This window comes from Rattus norvegicus, chromosome 1 (genome assembly GCF_036323735.1).
Source record: "Rattus norvegicus strain BN/NHsdMcwi chromosome 1, GRCr8, whole genome shotgun sequence".
In the NCBI taxonomy this organism is placed as follows: Eukaryota; Metazoa; Chordata; class Mammalia; order Rodentia; family Muridae; genus Rattus; species Rattus norvegicus.
In genome coordinates, this window is record NC_086019.1 from 240,620,617 (window position 1) to 240,647,999 (window position 27,383).

General features: G+C 39.4%; 1 protein-coding gene and 1 pseudogene across 7 annotated transcripts in view; one reads left to right on the plus strand and one right to left on the minus strand.

The window, feature by feature from the left end:
* Rnls (renalase, FAD-dependent amine oxidase) overlaps positions 1–27,383 on the minus strand; it is a 272,771-nt gene that overhangs the window by 169,915 nt on the left and 75,473 nt on the right. The window lies entirely within an intron of this gene.
* Rps4x-ps1 (ribosomal protein S4, X-linked, pseudogene 1) lies at positions 2,882–4,169 on the plus strand (annotated as a pseudogene). The gene has a single exon (NR_131253.1). The product of NR_131253.1 is annotated as a ribosomal protein S4, X-linked, pseudogene 1 (transcript).

Sequence of the window (27,383 nt, forward strand, 5' to 3'; positions counted from 1 at the left end):
TCATCAGGGGAATGCAAATCAAAATGACCCTGAGATTCCACCTCACACCAGTCAGAATGGCTAAGATAAAAAACTCAGGTGATAGCAGATAGTGGTGAGGTTGTGGAGAGAGAGGACCACTCCTCCATTGCTGGTGGGATTGCAAACTGGTACAACCACTCTGGAAATCAGTCTGGCAGTTCCTCAGATAATTGGGCATAGTACTTCCTAAGGACCCACTATATTACTCCTGGGCTTATACCCAAAATATGCTCCAACGTACAACAAAGACACATGCTCTACTATGTTTATATCAGTCTTATTCATAAAAGCCAGAAGCTAGAAACAACCCAGATGTCCCTCAACAGAGGAATGGATACAAAAAATGCGGTATATTAAATAATAGAGTAATACTATTAAAAACAACGACTTCATGAATTTTGCTGGGAAATGGATGGAACTAGAAAATATCATCCTGAATGAGGTAACATCCAGTCACAAAAAACACACATGGTATGCACTCACTGATAAGTGGATATTAGGAACAAAGCTTGGAATACCCATGATATGAATTACAGATTATATGACTCTCAAGAAGGAAGACCAAAGTGCACATGCCTCGGTCCTACTTAGAAGGGGGAACAAAATAATCAAGGAAGGAAGAGGTGGGAGAACCTTGGGAAGAAGACACGGGGCTAGAGGAAACAATAGGGGGCAGGATCAGGTGTGGGAGGAGACAGGGAAAATGTACAGAGTGTCCCAAAATTGAACAGAGGTGTTTAGCAATGGTGATGGGGAACGGACGGAAAGTCCCAGATGTCAGAAAAATAAGAGGCTCCCAGGACCCAACGAGGATGACATTAGCTGAAATACCCAACAAAGGTGAGAGAGAACCTGTAGAGGCAATATCTAGAGGTCAGGCATGGCCCCCGGTTGAGGGATAGAGCCTCCCACTCTTCTCAAAATATTAATCTAGAATTTCTCCTGCCTAAAGGAAATACAGGGACAAAGAGTGGAGCAGAAACTGAAGGAAAGGCCATCCAAAGCCTGCCCAGCCTGGGGGATCCCACATGCAGCTACCAAACCCAGACACTACTGCTGATGCCAAGAAGTGCATGCTGACAGGAGTGTGATATGGATCTTCCTTGAGAGGCTCAGCCAGAGCCTTACCAATACAGATGCAGATGCTCGCAGCCAAACATTGGACTGAGCAAGGGGACCCCAATGGAGGAGTTAGGGCAAGGGCTGAATGAGCTGAAGGGATTTGCAACCCCATAGTAAGAACAACAATATCAACCAACCAGACCCTCCAGAGCTCCCAGGGTCTAAACCACCAACCGAAGAGTACACATGGAGAGCCCATGGCTCTAGCTGCATATGTAGCAGAAGATGGCCTTATCTGGGTAAAGCCTTGATGTCCCAGCAGAGGGGAATGCTAGGTTTGTAAGGCTGGAGTGAGTGGGTGGGTGGGGAAGTAACGTCATAGAAGCAGAGAACAGGGGGTATGATGGGGGCGGGTTTAGAGGGGAAACCAGGAAGAGGCATAACATTTGAAATATAAATAAACAAAATGACCATTAAAAATTTTTAGAAATGCCTTATAATTTAAACAAAGAAAAAATGAGAATACAGAGAATTCAATTAGACTTTTCTATACTTTAGTTTCAGAGACAGTCCTTACCCTAGAAAAGTCATTAATTAAACGGCATCTTTGCCTTTATCATTACTGTCCTCATGAAATAAATGGTACGTGTCCTCTTATCCCCATTGCTTCTGAGAGAACTGCCTTTGTTCAGCAAAGGAAAGAAAACACTCGGCTCCCCAGCAGGTCACCTGTGTATTTCACACTCGGCTCTCCAGCACTCCGGCAGGTCACCTGTGTATTTCAGTAGGACTTTATCACCATGGTATCCAGGACCTCGGATCCTGGCAATGAATTGGGAACATCAAGCCGCAGCTCTGTGAGAGGAGGCCAGGGTGAATATCACAGAATGGAGACTTTGATGCTGCTCCACTTGTGTAAACACAGGCAAGGCCAAAAACGGATGTAGAGCCTGTTTCCTAATGAAAACTTAATGGGTGAGCTTCATCAGTTTGGAATCACCATTTTTTTTTTTATAAAACAGGTATTCCTTACAGAAAGGGTTATGCATATACACCAGTCCTGACACAAAGATGCACATGTCAGCTATTCCCACCAGACAGGCCTGCTGCAACTATGATGCCCCGTCTACACGTGTGGTATAAGCTGCTTTCAGCCATCAGTTTGTACACCAGAGATTTACTGCATCAGAAGAAATATTCTTGAAAAGTTTATAGCATGCTATATGTTTATTAAAGATCTTTTATTTGAAATTAAATCTTTAGGTACATGATGATTCACTATTTGAGGAGAGCTTTGAAGGGGAAGTACTGTTGATAAATTATGAGGCTGTTGATTCTGTAGGAAGATACTGCTACTGATTGGACATACAGTACATAATCCAGTCTATTTTACATTTCTTCTGCTCACAATATTTAGGCACGTGGTATTTTCTGCTTTCTTTTTTCTTCGTTATTTTATTTATTTATTTTTCAAATGTTATCCACCTTCCCAGTTTCCCCACCACAAGCCCCGTATCCCTTACTCCCTCCCTCTGCCTCTATGAGGGTGCTCCTCCTGCCATCCACCCACCCCTGCCTCAGCGGCCTAGCATTTCTGATCCTCTATCCTGGGTCAGCAAGACTCCCAGTGATGCCAGATAAGGCCATCGCCTGCTACATATGCAGCTGGAGCCATGGGTATTCCTTGTGTACTCTTTGGTCGGTGGTTTAGTGCTTGGGAGCATTGGAGCACCTGGCATATTTAACTGCATTTTCAATTATATACTATGATTTTTATTTGTTAAAATGTATACATTTCCTCTTTCTGTTCCCAGCACAGCCATCGTTTGTGGTCCCAAGAGACATCTGAAGTGCGTATCCGCTCCAAAACATTTGATGTTGGATAATTTGACTGCCGCGTTTGCTCCTCGTCCATCCATTGGTCCACACGAGCTGAGGGAATGCCTGCCTCTGATCAGTTCCCTAAGGAACAGACTCAAGTATCCCCTGACTGGAGATGAAGTAAAAAAGTTTTGCATGCAGAGATTCATTAAGATTGATGGGAAAGTCAGAACCGATATAACCTACCCTGCTGGGTTTATGGTTGTCATCAGAATTGACAAGACTGGAGAGAACTTCCATCTCATCTGTGACACAAAGGGTCGCTTTGCTGTTCATCAAACTACACCTGAGGAGGACACATACAAGTTGTGCAAAGTGAAAAGATCTTTGTGGGCACAAAAGGAATTCCACATCTGGTAACCCATGATGCTTGTACTTTTGATACCATAATCCCCTCATCAAGGTGAATGACACCATTCAGATTGATTTGGAAACAGGCAAAATAATTGACTTCATCAAGTTCGACACTGGGAACCTGTGTATGGTAGCTGGAGGTACTTACTTGGGGAGAAGTGGTAATCACCAATATAGAGATGCATCCCGGCTCTTTTGATGTGGTTTGTATGAAAGACACCAATGGCAGCAGCTTTACCACTCGGCTCTCCAACATTTTTATTATTGGCAAGGGTAACAAACCATGGGTCTCTCTTCCCCAAGGAAAAGGAATTCGCCTCACCATTGCTGAAGAGAGACAAGAGGCTAGCGGCCAAACAGAGCAGTGGGTGAAATGGTTTCTAGGAGACATGCTGGAGAAGTATTTGTACTCTAGCTACTACAAGCCTTTCTAGGCAACATGCTAGATTAAACAGCATGATGAAACATGTGTGTGTGTGTGTGTGTGTGTGTGTGTGTGTGCATTTCAGAAGTACATTGGATTTCTAAAGTGAGCATGCACATTTAATATAACAAAACTGTTGATAATGAGCAGGGTATTATATCTCACTAGCACATTTATATAGTATGTTATACTTTGTAGCATTAAGATTATAAACCTATTTACAGTGTGGAACATGCATCTGATATGTACTCTTCTGTTTATAGTAATAAAATAGTTGTAGATGAGGGTATTATATTTTCATTATAGAAATATTTTTAAGTGCTGTTAATATGCTTTGTATAATGTCAAACTATAGCTGAAAAACTGATTTTAAAAGACAACATATTTCCTGTATAGAAAACAAAATTAAAATCACTATAAAACCAAATCATAGTCAGAGTGCACTTTTTTTTTAGTAAGGCAAGAAGGGAAATTGAGAAATTGAGTAGTCTGGTTTTAAGTAAAGCACCGTATTTTTAAGAGTTACTAGTTTTCTATGCTGACCAACTAGAAATGAATACAGGCTAGCTAGTAGGATCAGCTGTAGTGGAAGCCTGTTTAGAATTACAGAAAAAGAATTTGAAAATTATTTTAAAATCCAACTTTTTCTACAGATTTTTCATGAGGTGACATAGTGAAAAATATATTACAGAAGTCTAGTTTCAATCAGCGTACCTAACAATTACCTAAATGACAAAAGATAAATTGTTATCAGCGAAAATGTATCAAAACATTTATTCTTTAGATACTAATGAAGCTAATTTGATATCTTTCTAGGTTAATTCTCTCATATATAATTTGTGATTTTATAAATAACAAGAAGGAAAGTATTGAAGGAACACACATAGCATGCAGTTAGTTCAATTATAGATGAACTTTCAGTCTCAGGCATTTCAACTGGAAGATTTTCTTTTCATTTCTGAACCCCTTAAGCTTATGAGTAGAAGCTTCTACAGTCCAAACACAAAGGAACTGTGTACACACACACACACACACACACACACACACACACACACAGAGAGAGAGAGAGAGAGAGAGAGAAAGAGAGAGACAGAGAGACACAGAGAGAGACACAGAGAGACATACACACAGAGATAGAAAGACACACACACAGAGAAAGACACACACACACACACACACACACACACACACACACACAGTGAATGCTAGCAACGCCTGCTGCTGTACACCATAGAACAAGGTCACTTAATATAGAAAGGTGTTTATTTTTCAAAAAAATTCCTCTGTATTGCTAACCAGCACACATTTGTTAACAATGTGAGCTTCAATAACCTGGTTTAAGAATGTAATTTACAGACATTTCAACTTTCATTCATTCAATCATTCTTAGCATATTCAGATTTCAAGACTTTTGGGGTTGAACTATCCAAAGGTCATTCTCTTGATAGCTAAACTGGGATTTTTGAAATAAAATGCATTTTTCTTATGACACTCCCTTATATTGATGTCTAAGCCATAGCTTTTACCACTTAGGGGTTGTAGCATATTAAATCCTAAAGCAGAATGGCATTATACACACAAATCCTTGAAATGTCCTAGGACATTTCAAACATAGAAACATTTGGTCTGATTGTGTACCACAGACTCTAACGGCATATACAGATAAAGCATTCACAAACTGATATCTGCAAGACTGTATGTAACTTCATACAAAACAGCTCTGCAACTCTATGTTTATGCTCATAGCATCCTGTGCAGTACGGCCCAGGACATGTTAATTTTCTTTACCTCTAACAAAGCACAAACTGCCACATGCATGGTAGATCTATAAAACTATTTGGTTATGCTAAGTATGTAGCTGATGAATCTCATTATCTCCATGTTTTGACAAAACTCGTCTGCTTCCCATACTCCACATGAGGTTTACTTAAAGAATCTGCAGGCTTGCGAAACACAAGGGGAAAGTGGCACCAGACATACAATTTCCAATAAGATGCACTAACTTTAGCACAATATAGGCCTACATGCACCTGATTTTCATTTGATACTGCAAGGGTAACTGGGCCTGATTCCTGGCTGGTACTAGATAGGAATATCCAGAGAGAGGCTCAAAATGCTGCCTTTTCAGGAAATTGAAAAACTATAAATGCTAGGCCTGAAAATATGGAGAGCTAATTCCAGGGTTCATTTCTGAACTATGTTAAAAGTTTCCATTATCGCTCAAATATCTAAAACCAAACCAATGACCTAATTAAATAGGAAGTCTGTTTAATACTCTAACTTATATTACAGGATGGTATTGAATGTCTGTTAAACTTCTTACTAGACTGTTGTTAATGTCTGTCATCATGGCATTACATTAAACATCTGCCACTATAGTCACATAAGTCTAGGTACTCTAATACACCCAAGTCACCTGTGAAGTATGTATGGGGTGTTGAATTAATACTTTTTAATAATTCTGATTGGTATGAGCCTGTGAAGAAGGTGGTCATGATGCAAAGAACCTGCAAGAAGGACCGAAGAAGTGAAAATCTGAAATGGCTTCGGACCAGTGTTTTCCAATTAAGATTATCAGTTGAAGGATATTGGGACAAAAAAGTTTTTATAAGCAGATAAAAATAAATCACAATAAAGGTTAAAATGGTGAGAAGCTGATTTGAGAACATCTGGGGTAAGTGGAGGCACATGAGTTGCTGGGTAGCAACACATGCAAGATGAACTGTGTGCTTCCAAAGGAAAGTGAGAGTTCTAAATTTTTTTTTCTGTTAATTTGACCCCAAGGCTCCTTGTTTTGCATTCTACAGAGCATCTCCTGGGATTCACTCTGGGAAACAATGTTTGAAGTACTGAGAGATGTGACTCATCATATGAAGAAACATCTGAAGTCGGAAAGCTATGCTGTGGTAGCTCTGAGAACAAGAACATGAACTGGTGGTATTTGATAAGGGGACACATATAAATTATTTTATGCGTTTTAATTTCTTATACACTTTTCCTACATACTTTTGAGCACTTTGAGTCACTAAATTCTTCTTCCTTTTGTATTGTCCTCAAGTATTTTAGTAGAAGAAGATGGTTTGTAGATGGCTCCTGACAGTGGGGAAGAAGAGAGCTTCAACTGGAAGGCACTGGTTTTCTTCTCTTTCACTATTTACAGAAGGCCATTTTACATCTTAGACAAAATTACAAGTAAAAGTTTTAAATGTTCAAAAATAAAGATGGGTGGAACTACTTGTGTCTATTTTACAAGTTAGAGCACTCTTTATCTCATACACTAACTTTTGGCCAGCTTGTTGAACACTAGTCAACTTTACCTTCTCTATGAGCAATTACATCAATATGATAGATTCTTATTTTTAATGATCCTATCACCATGCATCATCTCTGGACCTGGCATGTGTTTATTTGTAAACCAGCATTAAATGAACCATTATGAAAATCTGGTGTAGGGTTATAATAAACGTATACTTAATAGGGGTTACATGTATCATAACGTTTTTCCATCAGTGATGGATACTGTGATATGCTGGCAAGACAGATAATAAATGCAGCAAATGGGTATTTAATGGGGGCTTAAGTAGGTCATAATCTGGTTTCCTATCTCATCTGGAGCATCTTCCAGTGTTAACAGGAATTATACAAGCGAACAGCAGGCAGCATGCAGGTCAAGCATGAGCAGTTGGTTGATGAATATCTACAACATGGCATTGATTGCTTTATGATCACTCCTAAAACACCCAGGAAATTATCCTCTCTGGGATTATTTTTTCCTAATTTGAAAGCTTTTCTCTTTCTGAACTTTTGTTTTTATACAAACAATTCTCCTGGTTCCATCACCTTGATCAGTTCGAAATGCCATCTTGTCACAGAAATATATATCTGAATTCTGAGTGTTTAATGTGGGATAATACCATTCCCCTCCTTTTTCTGTCTCTTCTGTCCCTTCCTTCTCCTGAATCTTCCATTTCCGTCTTAAAGCCAACACCTTAAGATCACAAATACCATGGCCTCACAGCTCTCTTCTTAGGTACAATGGTGGACGTGAAGCTCCTCAGAGCTGTAGGTATTCTAACCACTGCTTACACTAGGTAATAAACATCCCTGAATGACTCTGAACAGTCACAGAATAAATAATAACGACATTTAAAAGACAATGTCTTGATTTTGACACTGAGATTAAACTGTCAAGATACAAGATGAATGCCAAGAGCCAGGCATAATTTGCCGAGCAGTCATACTGGGAAAAGCAGGGTGAGAAAAGTGGACAGCACCCGGATGCTGGTAAGGCACGTGCATGGGCAGAGCAGGCTTTGAAAGGAGCAGTAAAGGCAGGGTCAGGACCTGCAGACTTTGGACAGTGCTGCGCTTTGCTTCAAAGTCTACATGACAAAATAATGAAGACTGCCAGTAAAAAGGTGAAAATAGAAAAAGGTTAGTAGTGGTTGCTTTGCAGATAATCAGTTTACAAGAGGATATCTGCTCCAATATCTACTCAGTTGTCTTAGTTAGGGTTTTAATTCTGTGAAGAGACACCATGACTAAGGCAACTCTTATAAAGGCCATTTAATTGGGACTGGTTTACGGGTTCAGAGGTTCAGTCCAATATCATCAAGGCAGGAGCATGGCAGCATCTAGGCAGGTATAGTGCTGGTGGAGCTGAGAGTTCTATATCCTGTTCCAAAGGCAAATAGAAGACTGACTCTTCTGCACTGTCGGGAGCTTCAAGGACCCCTCCCAACCCCCCCCCCCCCACCACACACACACAGTGACATACTTCCTTCAACAAGGCCACACCTACTCCAACAGGGCCACACCTCTTAATAGTGCCACTTCCCATGAGTCAAGCACATTCAAACCACATCAGTAAAACATTATTTTTAGTCATGCTGTATACAGACTCTGTAGGATAAATAAGGAACTTAATTGACAAAATCAAATTAATAAAAGTCTATAGGGTAACGGAACAGATTGCACTTTTCTTTGCATTTAATTAAAGTATTTAAAGTTCAACATACCTTTTTTAATAAAATATTCATTATATTGTTTTTAAGCTGACTCAAAATTTATGTTTCTAAATATGAGTGGTTCATATTCAAAGACTATTGTTGGAGAGATGGTTTTCAGAGAGCTATAACAGAAGAGCATTTGGTCTGGAGACACTGGCCCAGTGCTGGTCCAATTTCCTTACTGAAACTGAGGCAATTTTGATCAGTACTTGTCAAATAAAACATGATTTCTGTCTGCAGGAAAGGCTTAAATTCTGATTCCTTTTCATCAAAATGTAGTATAAATTTAAATTCACCATCCAACAGTTTACTTTGCTATCTTTATATCAAGAAAATAATAAATAGCACTCCAATGCCACTACTTCCTATTTCTGAACAAACACAGACACCACACGCCCCCAACTTCTACACGGTCAACAGTTTGTGAAGATTTGCCTTCAACTCATTTACTGTGAAGGGGAAGGAATTTTCTTTCTTATAGCTGCTTCTATAATATCCAATTCCTAGTGATTGCAGCAATTGTCATTTAAAAAATCATATCCACACCTCCTTCCCTCCTCCCATATTCATTCTCTTTTCCTTACTTATCTTACGATGGACTTTTTCAAGACAGAATTTCTCTGTGTGGTGCTGGTTGTCCTGGAGCTTGCTCTGTAGACCAGGATGGTCTTGAACACAGAGATCTGCCTGACTCTGCCTTCCCAGTCCTGTGGTTAAATCACCACTGCCCAGCTTATTATATATTTTATTTTATTATTTATTTTTGTTTTCCTGAGACAGGGTTTCTCTGTGTAGCCCTGGCAGTTCTGCTGTTCTGTAGACTGGGAAGGTCTAGAAATCAGAGATCCACTAATGAGTCATCAAATATCCTTTGGGCTGCCCATATACTCATGAACATTAATATTTACTGAAGAGTGGCACGCCACCAAGGAATATACTTTTTAAAAAAAATGACTCTTTCTATCCCATAGCTATGAACAAATATAGTTCCTTGGCTAGGGGCAGACTTCATGCTTAGATCCCCTCTCTATGGCTGAATTTAGTCTGGTTCAAATCTGTGAAGGTCTTGTGAAAGCTGTCTCAACTGCTGGTAATTCCTATGTTCCAGAAAAACAGTTTTTTGTAGTTGTCTACTACCTAATGCTCTTTTTTTTTATCTTTATTAACTTGAGTATTTCTTATTTACATTTCGGTTGTTATTCCCCTTCCCGGTTTCCGGGACAACATCCCCCTAACCCCTCCCCTTCTATATGGGCTTCCCCTCCCCATCCTCCCCCCATTACCACCCTCCCCCCAACAATCACGTTCACTGGGGGTTCAGTCTTGGCAGGACCAAGGGCTTCCCCTTCCACTGGTGCTCTTACTAGGCTATTCATTGCTACCTATGAAGTTGGAGCCCAGGGTCAGCCCATGTATAGTCTTTGGGTAGTGGCTTAGTCCCTAACTCTTTCTGTTCCCTCTTCTACCATGATCCCTTGGGAAGAGGAAGGAGGTTACAGATGTTCCCTTTGGGGCTGAGTACTCCATAGTCTCTTATGTACTATAGTAGATGTTAATTGCCATCTACTACAAATAGAATCTTCTCTGAGGAGGGCTGGAAAATGCAATACTCTATGGGTACAGTGCTAAATCACTAAGAGTTGGTTTAGCATTATGTTAAAATTTAAGAAACACACACACACACACACACACACACACAACACACACACACACCTACCTCCAGGGACACACTTCTTTCGATAAAGCCACTTCTTTCAAACTGTCTCAAATAGTGCTACTGTCTGGTGACTAAGCATACAAGTATACGAGCCTTTGGGGGCCATTCTTATTCAAACCACCACATATACCTGAAGATTAAAAAGTAACACCTGCAAATAACATAGATGAAATTTACAATGTGTATTTCGGGGTCTAGGTTACTTCATTCAGGATGACTGTTTCCAGCTCCATCCATTTACTTGTGAACTTTATCATTCTATTTTCTTAGCAGCTCATTAATATTTCATGTACCATGTTTTCATTATCCACTCAACAGTTTATGAACATCCAGGCTGTTTCCATTGTTTAAATGTTATGAATAGAGCAGCCTGGAGAACAGAGGAAGCCCTGAGTATATGAAGTCCTGAATGGAAGTATGTTGTTGACATGAGTTGGCCATGTCAAGGACCTTAGATCCACAGGAAATTGGAAAAGCTCCCCGTCCTGAAATGTTCAGAATGATGGGAAAGCCTTCTTCTGGTCCAAGTGATAGCATGTGCAAAAAATGTCCACCACAGCTTTCTACTCCTGGGTATTTATGGTCAAGACTGCTTCCATACAGAGAACATTCCTACCTGTAATTTATCTAAACCTGCCTTCTGGGTTGAGCTGTGTACCATAAACCCTTCCTCCTTGTTCAGTTATATGCAATATCTCTGACTCCCTGCTCCCTGTATAGAATAAAACCTCTGAGCTCTGCGTGTTGAGGCTTCTATAGTTCACATGATCCCAACTCTTCTGTGTATCCCCGTGTTTATCTTTTCTTCATTCTCCAACTCTAACAGTCACGTCAATCTCTGATGTGTTTATATAGGGCAGAGCAGAGCAGCAATGGACATGGATGAACAGATGTCTCTATAGTAGGATATAGTCCTTGGGTGGTGTAGCTGGGCCATGTGGTATATTTATTCTATATTTTAAGGGAATTTCTAGAGTGGCTGTACCAGTTGGCATTTCCACCAGCACTGACTAACTTTTCCTTTATCCTTACATATATACCAGTCATTTGACTATCATTAATTTTGGATATGTGCTATTCTACATGTGGTAACATAAAATCTCAAAGTAGTTTTGATTTGAATTCTCTTGATAGTAGGAATGCTGAACACTTTTAAAAACTGTTTCTCAGCCATTTTTATTTTGAAAACTCTCTGCTTAGTTCCATGTCCTATTTATTTAAAGTGGGTTGCTCTGGGATCTTTCATTGGCCTGAGGCTAGTTGATTAGGCCAGGCTGGTTGGCCAGAGAATGTCAGAAATCCCCCCATCTCTCTCTCCCTCCCCCAACCCTCCAGGGGTGGCTATTAGAAATGTAGTTCGTCATGCCTGCCTTCCCATGTTGATTTTGGTGACCACACTCTGGTCCTCATGCTTCCATAGCAAATAATTCACCAACTGAGTGATCTCCATGACCCCAACCCTGGTGTGTTTTCATGAAGCAGTGTTATATAATAAACTGGTACCAGCTTTTGGACAAAGATTTTATATAACAACTTCAGGAACTACATGTTTTACTGGTAGGAAAAAGGTAAAATTTATCTTTCTGAGAAGGATGCACACAAATGTTGGATTGACTTAAGAAAAAACAGTGAATGAAGTCATGTTTTTAATCTATCTTTAATTCAAAGGTGAAAGGGGAATCATTAGATAAACAGCATGGCAAGGCAGTTCCAGGGCGTGTATGGCAAATGACTGCTAGACTTTCAAGTTAAACTTTGCATATTTATTCATTATCTTTGTAAGATTATGGATATATTGGATCTTACACCACTGCAGAGGTTGTATCAAAATAAATAATCTCCATTTAAGTGAAGGAAACATACTGAAAAATAAAAAAGGAAATCAAGGGGACTATTCATGTGGAGGGTGAGAGAGGAGGAAGATTTTAGGAGCAGGAAGACGATGTAGAGATGAACGGAGAAGTGGGAGTACTGTGATGAATGGGCGGGGTGGAAAGAGAAATGAAAGGAAACGGCTGCGATTTAGCTAGGGCAATACCTAACTAACGGACATCGCAAGATGCAGGTCTACAGGAGCAAGGTGAGGCCTTAGATATGAAAATCTCAGAAGTGTTTTCTTGGCTCAAGAGTTTGATGAGTGTCAAGTGTCAGCTTCAAGTGAGAACTCTGAAAGGAACGACAGAGCACATTTGTAAAACTGGGGCAGGATAGAGGACGCTGGCTTCAAAAAAGTTGTGGTGGGGCATGCCAACGACAGAAAGGGAAGGAGGCAAACATTTTTAACTCATGTGTTTGCCTTCCATATGGGTTGCAGAAGGCAAAGGGGACAGAACAGTGAGCCGGAAAGAACATTTATGCAGCTTCTGGAAGAAAGAAGTGCCCAGAAGGACACGTGTGAGTGAAAGAATCAAAGGGCAGTAGCCTAGAGAGGAGTGGGAGAGGAAAGACAACACAGAAGACCTTCGGGTCAGGAAGAACTCCAGGAGAGGGAGTGCACTAAGTGAGCAGACGCTCACACTTCAGGAGTGGTATACAGAGGGGACACTCACGCTCCTGGTGATTTATTTCTTCGGACACTACATGAATATACCAGAATATACCAGAAGTCGCCTGGTTGGCTTCTGTACTAGAGAATATGCACTTATGCCAGAACTTGTTAAAAGAGAGGCAGAATGCTTCACAGAATTTGAGGAACCAAAAACCACCTCTCAAGATGAAAACTCCAAAGCCTGTCCACAATTTCAACAACTCTGAGGCTTTGAGCAGTCATGTGCTTTATCCTCGATGGAACTCTCATAAAGTAGATGACTTCCTGGAAGGCAGGGTTAAGGGTGGGATAGGAAAGTTATGTGATCTTGCCCAACAAGCAGTGAGTAAGAAAACCAAGAGAGCATCTCCCTGTGATATGACATGGCAACTATCCCTTAGTGTTTCATACAAGAGTAAGTTGGAGGAACTTGAGGAGAACAAACGTAGCTATGGAGATGGTCACAGGGAGGGAAGAATAAGAATAGACTCACTAAATTTAAAAAGCTCTAATGAATGCAATGTTACATTAAGAATTATATTAAGATGAAAATGACATAAAAACCAGTAGTGAGCAAGCTTGTCAGGGAACCAGTAAGAATTACCAGGGTTCTGACAGCAATACTCAGAGGTAGAGGATACAGAATCTAAAGGAAATAGAAAACAAACAAAGTAGTTTTGAAAAATGGGCTCAAACTGTTTTGGATAATCTATACTTATTGAGGATATCAGAGAAATAAAGCTAAAATAAAAAAAAGAAGATTAGGCCCCAGTCAGATCTTGGCAAGCACAGGTCTAGACAGGAATAGTGCAGAGTTAACTTGTTAGTTTTATTTTATAATGTCTGAGGACAGCTGTTGGGAAGCAGGCTTCAAACTCCTATAGCTATTTTGAAAAAGAGTTTAAAAAGCTTGGTGAAGGTGATTTTCAGACATTAAAGTTGGAAATATAAAAAGGGGCAATAAAGAAGATGGAAAATTTGGAAAATAAGAACCAGGTATTTAAAATGACAAGAACTGGAGAGAATGGTACATGCCTTAGTGCCAGCTACTCAGGAAGCCGAGGTGAAAGGATTTGCTTAAACCCTTTGAGTCATCCAGGACAATGTAGGAAGAGCCTCCATTTAGGCAAAACAAAAACGAATCAAGTAAACAACAACCAAAAGAAGTTTTTTAAGCATGAAATAAAACAAACAAACAAATAGGGGGAAAGCCACTTGCAAAGAAACATACAAAAGGTCTAAACTTAGGAAATAAATATATCTGAAGAGGGGGTGGAGGAGACAAAAAGACAGAGAGCCAGAAAGCCAGAGAGAGACTACACCAGGAATAGGCAGAAGAAAAACTAGGACAAAGAAAAAACGTCACACAAGATAGCTTACATAAGGAGCTGACGGCTTGAGCCAACAGGAGTTCTGGGAAGGGAGAAGCACCTGTCCAGAGAGAAAGTGTGAGGAGGAAGAGACACAACAACACCTGGCCTCAGAATATATTAGAGAAAGATTTTGTGAGCCAAGGAAAGTTCTGAAAGGAACTTTGAGTAAAGTATATTTATAAAGTAGTGGTAGTGAGATCATATAGGATAGAAAAGCAGAGAATCTTGGTAAAGAATATACAATGTGTTTGGATATGATTTGGAGAAGAATTGATGGATTTTGAAACTAGTAGGTGAAGAGTTTGATGAGAACCAGAATGATCACAGTCCCAAAGTATCTCCCTACCTACTAAGCATGAAGGAAATACAGTACTGAAGAAAGGGGGACACATTATCCAATATCACCCCAGTCAGCATCCCTGAACTAACAGCATGATGGGACCAATCAAAATAACAGGCTGTCTCTCAAAGCCATGACATTTTCATATAAACAAACAGTGCAAAACCCCAATCCACCAAGGGCATTCAGACAAATCCAAATTAAAAGACATTTTCCATATCATTGTACAAATATTTTTTAATGTTATTCAGATCAGGAAAGACAGACATGCAGGAATTATTCCAGTTAAAGGAACATTATAGAAACAAGAAAAATAATAGTAAAGTGGGGTTCCAAATAGAATTATGTAGCAAAAAATTGCATTTTATTGCTCAATACAGGCAACTGGTAAAGTCTGAATAAGGTTTGGTAAACATGTTTATGCTTATTTCCTAATTTTGATTACTGATCTATTGCCACATGATATATTTAAAGATGTACACTGTGACACTCAAGGAAATGAGTCATAACTGATAAAAATAACTTCCAAAAATGTAGAAGAAGTAGTAATGTGCATTTATGTAGAGGCTGATAAAATGAATGGTATGGATGTTTGGCAAGGAGAACCCTCACACATGGCTGCTGGCAGTGTAAACTTGAAAAATCAATATTGAGATTCCTCAACACCTGGAAATAGGTCTATTATATGACTCAGCCATATCCTTCCTGGACATATATTTTACCTTAAGGAATGTAAAATCTTCCTCCAGAAAGACTATGCCACAGTACTCTTTCATATGAAGATCCTAGCCACAATATTTTCAGTTTCTGTGTTTAATTTGGAGTGCTTCCAGAATTCAGACAATAAGAGGGACAGTAAAAAGAGAGTGCCTAATATAAGAAGGTTGTTAGTACACACACACACACACACACACACACACACACACACACACACACACACACGAAGACTGGGAAGGGAAAAATGGGGTGGAAAGGCCAAAACAAAGGGGATATAAGATCACTAGGAAACCTACTGTCTGGTAACCCAATTAAAAAACATAAAAGAGAGTTTAAAGGCTGGTATTGCACAGAACTAGGGCAATCTCAGTCCTAGAAGTCACTGAATGAGTCATTAAACAAAAACCCCTGTGCCATGTGTATAATACTTCTATAGGAGTTGTTGTTTAATGAGGGTCCAACAGCCATCCAAATAATACAGGTTCTTACCATTCTTATTTGCCCAACAAAACTAGTTGTTAAGATCCCATTTAAGCATGTATCTTAAGATATCATGTGCTGTAGATGAAGTATAGAGAGAAATCCAAGTGGAACTGAGCTGGAAGCTTTCTCTCCACTGGCTAGTTTACATATTGCTCCGTGGTGCTATGCAGGCTGCTGGGGAAGTAAAAGCATCAATGAGCTGACCCAAATGCGAACTCTTAAGAACCATAATTCCAATTAGCCATGCAAGATGAGCCCAGTGGTACACGGTGGCACAACTGTTACAGTATAATCAACTCTTTACTGTTTGGTTTTGAGGATCATCCCAATTCAAAAGAAAGGTAGTCTTAGGTCCTAGTGGCGAAACTTAATACTGCTACTTTGCTCAACTAATATAAGCATCAAATCACCCTTTATACACCTGTGTTTACACTCACAGGAAAAAGCTACACTGAGCCTTAATCAGAGAAGCTTCTTGTAGTGAATGCAGGTGATTTCAGAAACCGTTAGCTGCACAAGTTGCTCAGAATAAAGAGTTGAGGACTTAGTCCCAAACAAGGCATTTATAGAACTCCCTTAAGTCTCAAGGAATATTGCTGAGGAAGGGATATGCTGATGTAAGACACAGAAAGATGGGAAGAGGAAAACTACCATCTCCTAACCAGCATATGGTTGTAGCAATCATGAACTCAAGCAGTTGTGTCTACTGGTAATGACTCTATATATGTTGGTTCCTCCTGACAGTCAGCTGTGGACTGGAAAAGGGCTCCCTGGGTCCTACCACTTTCTGATGATCTACTATCACATAAGTGGTTCCTGGAAATAAATGTGGTGTGTGTGTGTGTGTGTGTGTGTGTGTGTGTGTGTGTGTGTGTGTCTGTGTGTGTGTGTGTGTGTGTGTGTTGGTTTAGTATCCTGTTATAAACACACTAATGAGCCCACCAGACTCTAATGCATATTTCTAAAGCCATGGTCCCCAGACTTCTCTAGTTAAGTTCTATGGGAAACAAACAAAAAGAAAAATGTGTTATTGTGACACCTTAAATAGAATTTTCTTATCGTTAGATGATACATGATAAAATATTTAGGGATTAGGTCTTAAATGCCTGTAACATAGCAGCTTGCTTTCCAGTGACTCCAAAAAGAATCAAAAATAAAGAAAAAAGGGCTCACAGTTGTAGTTCATGGTAGAACACTTGCCTAGCAAGCATATGAGGTCCTCAGTTTCTTTCCCAGAATATCTTCCCACAAAAGTACTCCAAAAGAAAAATATCTAACAAGAATTTGTTTTAAAAGATTTATCTTTACGATTTTAAACTTGTATGTATATTTGTGTTTCTGAGTCTATCTATATGCACATGAGTGCAGATGACTACCAGAGGCCTCAGATAACCATAGGGCTAGACTTACAGGTGGTTCTGAGCTGCTCAACATGGGTGCTGGCAGCAGAACCTGGGTTCTATCAGAGCTGCACAAGCTCTTAGTCACTGAGCTATTCCACCAGACGAGAGAGAGAGAGAGAGAGAGAGAGATCTGAACTATGACAACAATTGCTACAATCAGATGAAGAGTAGGTAGGTGTAATATTTCAAGATTTCTGAGATTCTGATCACTTTGATAAGAAATTCATCAAACGCTCATGCTCAGAAACTTTATAATAGTAAAGTGTTCTAAATCATCCCAAAGAATAGTGCCCACATGCACATCAATTCTGTGAAGTGAAATGCTGAAGCATTTGAAGCAACTCAGATGTTTAGTAATTGCCATGGCTGACTTTAGACAGTTGGGGTAGTGACTGCTGAGTTCTGACAGTTTTTATTTCCATATTTTAGAACTCCTAGTGTGTAAATTATATTTTAAAATGCTTGATGCTGTAAAAATGGCCAGCCACCAGTATTTTTAGGTCATGGATCTTGGAAGAAAATGATCTACTACCACTTTCCCATACCAATACAATTTTAAACTGCATTCTAAATGCTTATACCCACAGAGAGGTGTAGCTCCTAACATCCCTCGAACAGGCAAACCCACAACTGATCAAAACGCAGAGTTATGGAGCAAACTCACAATGGACCTTGCACCTAACACTGAAGGAACATTTCAGAAAAGTGGGCAGAAAGATTGTAGAAGTCATAGCAAGGGAGTTTGTGTGCCTCTTAATAATGTCAGCAGCTAATTCCATAAAGTCTTACCAACAAGAATACCTAAATATGTTCTGAATATGGACAACAATAATAGATATAATAAAGTAAATGGAAGAAAGCCCACAGGCCTAAACCTACATAAAGTACTATAGGCAACTACGAAATGGCGAGAGTGGGAGAAAGTCTTCCACATGGAAGAGCACACCCATTGGTTACCCAGTATCAAGTGGATAGCTGGAAACACACATACAAGTAGCACTATACAGACTGAGCAGGCTGAATTTATGTCTTTTGGAATACATATATATCTTCCTATGACAGCAGCCATTCAGGAAGGGCTAAGGGTATGGAAATAACTTTCCTAAAGATGGCCCACCATTTTGCATGGTCTGCTATGGGTGAGTTCTGAGGCAAGGTCCCAAGAGACTTCCCAGGATTGGTTCTCGCTGGTGATATGTCTTTTCCTGTCACTACTACGTAGCCTAATGATTCCTGGGCATTAGCCCACAATATTGGGAAGATTTTTGGCAGATTAAATGAAGTATACTCTCATGTAATTATAATGTGTAGACAAATTGATGATTTCATAATTCCTAATGAAGATTTTATAAAATTTCTAAATTTATACCAGCCCTTTAAAAGCTGCAAATAAGGCTCTGTAAACCTTCATGTGTCATGGACTATTTGCACTAGGATAAGAAAGAAGGCTTGGGTTAAATTTACAATCAGGCAAAATGTTCCTTCTAGGTTAGCTGTGAGACCATTATCTGGTAACTAAAAGTCATTAACTGGGAATGGACAATTTATTGTAGTTCAAGGACAGAAAATAAAATATTGACTATATATATATATATGCATATATATATATATGTGTGTGTGTGTGTGTGTGTGTGTAAATAATATAGACAATAGGTAGATGATTTGTCTATTGACAAAACCATGCTGACTTATGACATAAAAATTATTGCCTTAAACTTATAATGAACTTATGGGCCTAAAAGATAGATAATGACTATTTGGTCAAGTACTAGTCTTAATGGAAAGATACATTTTTTTTTCTTTTTTTTGGAGCTGGGGACTGAACCCAGGGCCTTGTGCTTGCTAGGCAAGCGCTCTACCACTGAGCTAAATCCCCAACCCGGAAAGATACATTTTTGATATAATTCTTTGTCATTTTATGTCATGAACTGTTGTCTTGAACTTGCTGTGAACTTATGAAATGTGAAGATGCTTATAAAACCATGTGATCATTTATCCTGAGAAAGTATAAAAACTAAGAACAACAATAAAATGTTGGTGTGATTTTCTTCAGCTTCATCCAGAGTGTTTTCTGCATGTGTAAATTTTTTCTTTTCTTTCATTCTTTCTTTCTCTTCTTTTCCTTTCTCCCTGGTTCATGGAGAGTTAATGAGTTTCAAGCCTATTGTATGGCCAGCAAGGGAGGTCCTTGAGCCAGAGAGACTAGAACCCTAGCAATTAAGCCTATTTTCTTCTTAATCTTCTGCTGTTGTCAACAGGGGTTGGTAAAAGAGTTACAGACAGAAGAATCACCAAAGATAAAGCAGCTTTGGCTCTAATTGCTGACTACATACCCCATTACTGCCTTCCCTGTGAAAAATCCCTGTAATCCTGGGCTGGCCACTGGCATTCCTAAAAGTATAAATATAATGCTCAGTATAATGCTATATGCTTGTGTATATATGTGATTATGTTCATATGTATGTAGTCAAAAAAAGACCATGAATTTGAAAGAGAGCAAGAAGGGGTGAATGAGAGTATTTGCAGGTAGGAAAAGAAAAGGGGGAAAGATGATGCAATTATGATCTAAAAAAAAAATCAAAACAAAACAAAACAGAAGACTTCTGAGAGAGGGAGAATTAGTCTTCCCCAAGAACAAGTGCTGAATGGTTTTCCATAACCAACTAATCATTCCTGAAATCATATACACAGGTAATACTAAGTGAACTCAGCAGGTTGTATTTATATATTTATCCACAAACATATAGGATTAACAATACTAATTACATAAAAAATTGGCCATGAGTTGAGAAAGAGGTATGTGAGAGGTTGAAGGGAAGAAAGGGAGGGATGAGTAATCGTATTTAATTAAATTTGAAAGAACATTGAGAAGTACTAAAAATTGAACTACACAGTGAGTTCTAAGGCAGGTTGGAATACGAGGGACTGTCTTAGAACAGAACAAGCCCCTGCAAGTGTCAGATGCAGAGACCAGCACCCAACCCATGGACTGAGGGTAGGGACCCTTTGGTGAATTGGGGAAAAGCTGGAAGAAGCTGGAGGACAGTGACCCCCTGGGAGGACCAGCTGTCTCAACTGACCTGGACCCTTGGGATCTCTCAGACATTGGGTCACCAACCAGGTAGCATAGAGCAGCAGACAGACCAGTCCTGACACATACAGCAGAGGACTGCCTGGTCTGGTCTCAGTGAGAGAACATGCACCTAACCCCTGAGAGACTTGAGGCCCCAGGGAGTGGGGAGGCCTCTGGGGTGGGTGTGGTAGAGAGTGGACATCCTCATGGAAAAGAGCGTGGGGTGGGGTGGGGGAGGAGGTGTGGGATAGGGAGCAGTCAGGGGGCAGACTGGGAGGGGGATGAAGTTTGGACTGTAAAAAAGGATTAAAGAGTAAAAATAAATAAACTAAAGAAAAAGAACAAAGCAGAATTGCATGTCTGCTTCTCCTTCACTTCACAGCCGAAGCAGAGAGACTTAATAGCACCATAGACCACATGCTTTTAAGGTTCCTTAGCCTTGATGGTGAATCTGGACTTTCATCCTCAGCTGTGAAATTACCACCATGGAAATCACTGCCAGTGGCCAAGTTGCATGAAATAATAATTATGTGTTTACTGTTAACCATCAGTCAAGTTTAAGTACTTTGAGGTGAAATACGAAATATGAATGCAGAGTCTGTAGACCTACTTACCCCAAAATACACACACACACACACACACACACACACACACACACACACACACACACACATCAATCTTTAATCTTTTCTGAATATTGTTCTTGGCAATTAAAATAACTGGAAAATACAAAACAGTCTCAAAAGATACCTCTAAAAGAGTCCACTCAGCAGCAAACCGATCCATAAGACAGTGTTTCAGGTATGTTAATGAAAGTCTTGTACCTATCCTTTTACAATCATTTGTCAATGAAAATGACCCTGGTCTACAAGGCACTGTCCCCAGATTTAAAATTCATGATTTATGGCTGACAGTTCTCCACATCTTTATCAGAAAGCAGTTCTTAGCTGTCCCACGCTAGTTGCTAACATCTGCACCACAAAGGAATTGTAAAGAGCAAATGCACAAAAGATTACTATTATCACATTTCTTACAAGAGAAGCAATACATTATAATTTGATATACTGATAGTTTTTGAAGCACTTTCCAATGTAAACTTCAAAAGATCATCATGAATATTTAATTTCAATGGAGCGCACATCAAGTATTCAAAATTATCAGCTGCTAGGAAACGGAATCCACTGATAAAAGAATGTAACCACTTATTAAAGCCACAAGCATGATTTTGAGCTGTGATTATATGTAAATCTGATGTCATTGCAGTTGATAACTGTGGGATTAACTGGATATTTCTGCAACTTTAAAATATGGTAAACAGTCAATAGTGAGAGGAGAGGTTAATCAGTTAATGGTTTAGCGGTTGCAGCTGCAAAATGAGTCACCGTCTTTTGAAACTCTGAATTTTAATCCTGCAAGCTCTCTATCCGATAAGTAAGCACTATCTGGAAGCCTTTTATTATTAGGTCTCTTATCCTGTCTTCAGTTGCCAGCTGTGCGTATTTCAGATTCTAAGAAAATAACAAATTCCAACCGATGAATAGCTTGAAATACGTTGTTGAATAAGGCGAAAGGTTAGGAGAAGAATTGTGGGTGTAATTATGATCAGGTTTCCAGGCAATTATAAAGGCTGAATGATCCTACCACTCACATACTCTAATAAGATTTGCCTAACTTTTTCAGGACTTTATCTTTTACTCTGTAAAATGGGAATTTTGATAGCAGTCTCCCACATGGGTATGCTGTGAAAAATCAGTGGGATAATGTCCATCAAAGCTGTGCTTGTCACAGTCATGACACATACTTACAAGTGTGTGCCAAGTGAGTGAGCCAAGCATGACACTGTAGTTATTATTCAGGACTATTATTATTCAGACTTAGACAGTGTCCTCACAGTCTTTAACAGTGTTTTGCCATCAGTATTTAGTGAGTTACTGTTGGGAATGGTGGTAAAGTTGATGATAGTGGCTTTAGTTGCTAATAGTCAAGATAGGACATATCAGTTCTAACTTTAAAATACAAATTTGCATAGATCAGTGGAGGTTTAAAGGACCCAGTGTCTTAATAGGAATTCTATTGTTGTGATAAAACACCATGACCAAAAGCAACTTGGGGAGGAAAGGTTTATTTCAGCTTGTAGTGCATCATCTAGGGAAGTCAGGGCAGGAACTGAAGGTAAGAACTTAAGAGCAGAAACTCATGGAGGAGTGGAGTGTAGTTCTGGCTTACTTAGCCTGCTTTGCCATACCGTCCAGGATTACCCACCCTGCAGTGGCAAAGGCCCCTGTGAGTTAGCCCCTCAAATACTCAAGACAGTACCCTATAGGCCAAATAATCCTATGCAAGTCTTTTCTTAATTGAGTCTTTCTCTATCCAAATGATTTTACTTTGTGTGTCAAGTCCTGCCAACGTGTTTTCGTGTTTTTGTTTGTTTGTTTTTTGTTTGGTTTGTTGTTGTTTTAGTGGAAACCTGTTTTCCACTACCCCTGACTCTCACAGTGACCATGTTGGTGTCAGCCACTTCCATTCCAAGCTTAACACTCAGGGACAGCTGACCATCGGGTGTCACTCGATCATTTTCAAAAATACCATGCAAGTCTCTATATGCAGTAGTTTTACAATTAATCACATTCCTTCAGCAAAAATTCACTTTTATTTAAGTATGATCTGTTTCTTTTCAGTTCTTAAACTTTATGTTAAATCTTGTCCAAGGTCTTCCTAGTGCATCCCTGAATGGAACCCCTCAGTAGCTGCTGTGTGGCGCCCAGTAACATGGTGTGTAATGCAGTGCAGAGCTCTAAGGCTCAGCCTTAATGTCTAGGATTGATACTTAGACTACATGTATGTACTGAGTTTGATTTGGCAATTTCCGATTTGGGAAGACTGGGGGAAGAACACATTTGTGAAGGGAAAATCCTGATGTTTAGCTGGCGTTTGTGTGTAGAGACTCTGCATGTGAGATTAGGCACCTCGTAGAATAAAATCTATTTCCTTAAGAAAAAGCCAGAAAAAATATAATTTTTGTTCTTTGACAAGGTTTTGCCAAATTCACAGGTTTTGGCTTGATACCCCTAAGTCCCCTGCCTGAGTGTCTTAGGTTCTGGGATTCCAGGTGTTCTTTAACTTGTCCAGTCCAAATATAAGTTGATTTTCATCTTCATGTTTAAACAAATCTTGTTCATTGTGGAAACTAGTTATTTTGTATCCTTTAAACCATTTTGTCCATTTCTTGTACCCTATTCATCATCATTAAAATTCCTCTCTCAGTTTCTGTGTGTTGAAGGCTTTTAAAAATACATTTCACATGTAAGTGTGTTGAATTCTTTAAAACATTCCTCACAGGAGTGAGAAAATAAAATATGCTTTCTGTTTCTGGCTTTATGCTTCTCACGTTCATCCACACAGTAAAAAAAGACACCATCTCTACTTTAAAATCTGAATGTGAAATATTAAATCTCATTCTGCTTCCATACATGTCATGTTTTCATTATCTGTTCCACTGATGGACACTTAGGTTGCTTTCATACCTTGGCTGTGGTGAATAACCTTGCAAAGAACATAAGGGTACAGATATCTCATTTAAATTCTGATCTAAGTGTGTGCACGCACACACACACACACACGATGGTGCACACAATAAGAGAACTGCTAGGGGAAATCACCATCCCTGACCTCAAGTACTATTACAGAGCAATAATGATGAAACACATGATACTGACAGAACCTATGGACACTTGATCATTGACAAGGAAGTCAAAAACATACAGTGGAAAAAAGAAAGCATCTTCAGCAAATGGACCTGGTCTAACTAGCCGTCTATATGTAGAAGAATGAAAATAGATCCATATTTATTATTTTGCACAAAGCTCAAGTACAAGTGTGTGATGTTTTGTATATGTTCAGTCCGGGGAGTAGCACTTTTAGAAGGTATGGCCCTGTTGGAATAGGTATGCCCTTCTTGGGTAGGTGTGTCACTGTGGGTGTAAGCTTTAAAACCCTCATTCCAACAGCCTGGACTGAGTCTTCCACTAGATGCCTTCAGATGAAAATGTTGAACTCTCAGCTCCTCCTGCACTATGCCTGCCTGGATGCTGTAGTATTCCAGTCTTGATGATAATGGACTGAAACTCTGAACCTGCACGCTAGCCTCAATTAAATTCTGTCCTTATAAGAGTTGACTTTGTCATGGTGTCTGTTCACAGCAGTAAAGCCCTAACTAAGTGGATAAATGACCTCAACATAAAACCAGATACACTGAATCTAATAGAAGAGAAAGTAGGAAAGATCCTCGAACTCATTGGCTCAGGGGAAGATTTCCTAAACAGAACACCAGTGGCTTAGACTCTAAGCTCAACAATTGATAAATGGGACCTCACGAAACTGAAAACTTCTGTAAGGCAAAAAACACTATCAATAGGACAAATTGGCAACCTACAGATTGGCAACAGAAACCCAGTGGAGACACAGAGAAACCAACCCACCCACAAGTCTTTCAACACAAAATTTATCCTGTCTATAAGTAATGCAGGTATGAGAAGGGAGCAGAGACTGAGGCAATGGTCAATCAATAACCGGTCCAATTTGTGACCCATCCCCTGGACAAACATCAATCCCTCATAATATTAATGATTCTCTGTTATGCTTGCAGAGAGAAGCATGTTGTCCTCTGACAGGCTCTGTTAAGCAGCTGCCTCAGACAGATACAGACACCCACAACCAAACAATGGATGGAGCTTGGGAAATCTTACAGAAGAATAGGAGGAATGATTGAGGGTCCTGGAGGGGATAGGAACTCCACAGGAAGACCAACAAAGTCAACCAACCTGGACTCTTAGGATTCTCAGAGTCTTAACCACCAACCAAAAAACATACCACGGGCTGGACCTAGGCCTCCCTGCACATATGTAGCAGATGTGCAGCTTGACCTTCACATGGGTCCTGAATAACTGGAGCAGGGGCTCTCCCTAAAGCTGTTGCTTGTACATGGAATATGTTCTACTGTCTGGGCTACTTTGTCTGGCCTCAGTGGGAGAAAATTATACTTGCAGAAACTTGAAGTACCAGGGTTGGGGGGATACCTAGGGAAGCCTCACCTGCCCAGCGGGACGCGATAGCCGGGAGGGAGGCAGTAAGCAAGATGTAAAGTAAATAAGTAAAAAACAAATAATTAAAATATTTAAAAAGTTACCAAAAAATCTTCACTAACTCTACATCTGACAGAGGGCTAATATCTAAAATATATAACAAACTTAAGAAGCTAATCTCCAAAACCCCAAATAACCCAATTAAAAATGGGGTACAGAGCTAAACAGTGAATTTACAACAGAAGACTCTTGAATAGCTGAGAAGCACTTAAAGAAATGTTTGAAGTCTGTAGTCATCAGAGAAATACAAATCAGAATGACCCTGAGATTCCACCTTACACCAATCAGAATGCTTAGATCAAAAACTCAAGTGACAGCGGATGCTGGTGAGGATGTGGAGAAAGAAGAACACTTTCCATTGCTGTTGAGATTATAAACTGGTACAACCACTCTGAAAATCAATCTGGAGGTTCTTCAGAAAATTGGAAATAGTTCTACCTGAAGACCCAGCTACACCACTCTTGGGCGTATACCCAAAAGCCATCCCAACCTACCAGAAGGACAAGTGCTCCACCATGTTCATAGCAGCCTTATTTGTAACAGCCAGAACAGCATTCTAAAATGCAATTAATTACTCATTTTCTTTGTCCTCCAGATCTGCTAAAAAGGGCTCCATTTTTGACATTAATCTTTGATTTTTCAGCCTCTAGTCCACCATGTGCTGTTCTAGTAGACACCAAATAAATGTTTAGATGGAGGGAAAAATAGTGAAAGTAATTCATAGTTAGTGTTAGAGACTGAAGTATGTTCCTCTCAAATGCAGATGCTAAAGTCCTTATCCCTAGGACTTCAGAGGTGACACTGTTTGGAGATAAAATCTTTAAAGATGTGATTTGTGAAATGTGGTTATTTCATGGGCTCTTAGCCAATCTAAATGGGATCCTTACAAGTAAGAAATGTTGGGATGCTAATGTGCACACATTAAAAAAAGACCGCATGAATACACAGAGATAAGGTAGCTATCCACAGCTTAAAGAGAAAGGTATCAGAAAAGGCAAATTTTGCAAGCACCTCAATTTTGGATCCAAAAATTTCAGAATAGTTCTTCTATTAAATCAACAAGCCTATAGTATATTGTATGGGGACATAAGGAACTATAGAGGGCTAACAATGGCTGGCTTAGGGTCTTCCTAAATGTGGATTATTATAGGCATATGGGAGTACTATGTGTACTGGTAAACATGTTGTAATAAGAAATAAAAGATTCTTATTTTCCACTCTAGACAAAGAAATGACACTCACTTTTTCCCCAAACTTCTGTTCTCTAGATTACAAAGTAAGCATATAATTAAATTTAATTTTGATTAGACAAGGCTCTCAGTTATAATTCTCATGGATTTAAATCATAAACTATAATGGACTTACATGGATGGAGGATTTAATCTGATTATAATAAGCTACTTAAGCTGATAAAGGCACATGCATCGGCAGCAATATTTCATTGTTGGGACTCTTGAGCAAGCCCTGTAATTTTTAGTCTGCCTAAAAAGCTGGTGCTTTTCTGAGTTAATGTCATACTGTTTACTACTGTGGTAGTGGGTTTCAATGAGATGGTACTCTTAGAAAATGAAATTTAACACAATAGAATACTCAATGATATTATGAAAAAAATTCACCATGAAACATGAAGGTCTTCCTTAAGAGTGATCTTTTGGTGTTGTGTTTCATCTTGACTGGTGGTTTTATTTTTATAGTAAAAACAAAATGACTTTAACAAATGGCTTATTTCTGGTAAGATTTAAGAGAAGCCAATAGAACCATGATACTACATTAATCAGTCAATGAAATAAAATAATTTCTAGTTTTCATTTTAAAGTAGTTTCATTTCATTTAAAACATATTTTCATTAAAATATGTA